At 38.7% G+C, this 1811-nt stretch overlaps 1 protein-coding gene across 1 annotated transcript in view; it reads left to right on the top strand.

Moving 5' to 3' along the window:
- Positions 1–1811, top strand: part of MEI1 (meiosis inhibitor 1) — a 104615-nt gene that overhangs the window by 38354 nt on the left and 64450 nt on the right. The window lies entirely within an intron of this gene.

Raw genomic sequence — 1811 nt, 5'->3', positions numbered from 1 at the left:
TGTTTGTTCCATCTGGTGAGGTCCAGTTATTGAAAAACGTATTTGCAATGAATAAATAGTTGGTCGTGCAAAATTCTATCAGGCAATCACCTGCATCATTTCTGTCACCAAGGCCATATTTTCCAACTCCCTTAACCTTCTCCTTTATTTCCAACTTTCGCATTCCAATTACGAATAAATATCATTGCGTAATGATTGCATGTTTGATCAAATTCAAACTGCAGAAGTATATAAAAAGCTTACTTTCTTAATCTTTGGCATTTCTGTTTCGTGCATAAATTTACATAGTAACTGGCCTTCTTTGTTGTTAAGTGCTGTCTTATCAATTTGGACTCATAGTGACCCTTAATAGGGTTTCCAAGCAGTGGCAGATGGCTTTGAACCTCCAATTTGTGGCTAGCAGTCCACCTACAGCACCACACCACAAGTCCAGTCTTCCTTGTAGGCATATGGATATTATCCTATCACTGATAGCATTGTACTTCAGCTAGATCTTGAAATTTTTTGCCTTTCCTCTTCAGTTTGTCATTCTCAGCATTGTAGACTATATATTTGTTTGATTCAGAATAGCTAATCCCAGTCCATTTCAGCTCACTAGTGCTTGGATATTGACAGAAATGATGGGCTCTGTTTCATTTTTGATGACTTCCATTTTCCTAGATTCGTATTTCATCTGTTCCATATTATGATGATTAATGGATATTTGCAGCTGTGTCTTCTCATTTTGAGTTGTGTCCCATCAGCAAATGAAGGTCCTGAAAGCTTCATTCCATCAATGTCATTAAGGTCAATTCTACTTTATGAAGGCAGCTCTTCCTCGGTCATATTTTGAATGCTTTCCAACCTGAGGGGCTCATCTACCGGCACTAGAACAGGCAATGTTTTTGCTGCTATTTCTATGGTTTTCACCAGCCAATCTTTTCAGATTATCGGGTCCTCCTTCCTAGTCCACGTCAGTGTGGAAACTACTGAAACCTGTCCACTACAGCTGCCCTTGTTGGTAGTTGAAGTCTTGGCAGTATAGCATCACAGGAACATGCACGTCACCACAGTATAACAAACTGACTCTTCATACGGAGTGAATATATATGAATGATGTCAAGTGCCATTGAGTTGACTCATAGCGACCTATACAGGGTTTCCAAGCAGCGGCTGGTAGGTTTGAACTGCCAACTATGTGGCTCAAACTAACTTTGCGGTCCAGTGCATTATTTTGCAGCATCACACTAAAGGATGTTAAAATGGCTAGTGAAAAGAATAGATCCTAGGGCTAATATGATCGGTTGTTCCTTAGTGAGATGCTTGAAATCTTAACAAATGGAGGGAATTTATATTTATTAATGTAGGTACTTCTATTTTGTTTCAGTGTTTTCCCTTTTAAATTTCTAGTAAAGAATGTTTGGTGTTCAAATAATAAAATGTAGTATCCACCCACAGCCGTTGAGTGGATTCCAATTCCTTGCGACTGTGTAGGACAGAGAGGAAGTGTCCCAGAGTGTTTCCAAGGCTGAATCTTTATGGATTCAATTGCCATTTCTCCTGCCAAGTATCTAGTTAGCTCAGACTGTACATCATCGTTCAGTTAGTAGCTGAGTACTTATCCAATATGCCATCAGGGCTTCTAATGTTGTACAGAAAGGATTATAGCAGGTTTATTATGATTTAAAGGGTTTAAAATGAAAAAGAATAGTCCCCTATCCCTAGTTCCACTTCCTAAAGGAAATGAATTTGAACTCTTCTTGGGTTTTGTTTTGGTGACTATCTCACTCAGTTTAAACAATATGTGTGCAATGATGTTTCTTAATTTGCCA

This window comes from Chrysochloris asiatica, unplaced genomic scaffold (assembly GCF_000296735.1).
Source record: "Chrysochloris asiatica unplaced genomic scaffold, ChrAsi1.0 scaffold00097, whole genome shotgun sequence".
Taxonomy (NCBI): Eukaryota; Metazoa; Chordata; class Mammalia; order Afrosoricida; family Chrysochloridae; genus Chrysochloris; species Chrysochloris asiatica.
This window is presented reverse-complemented; position numbering and strand designations above follow the sequence as displayed.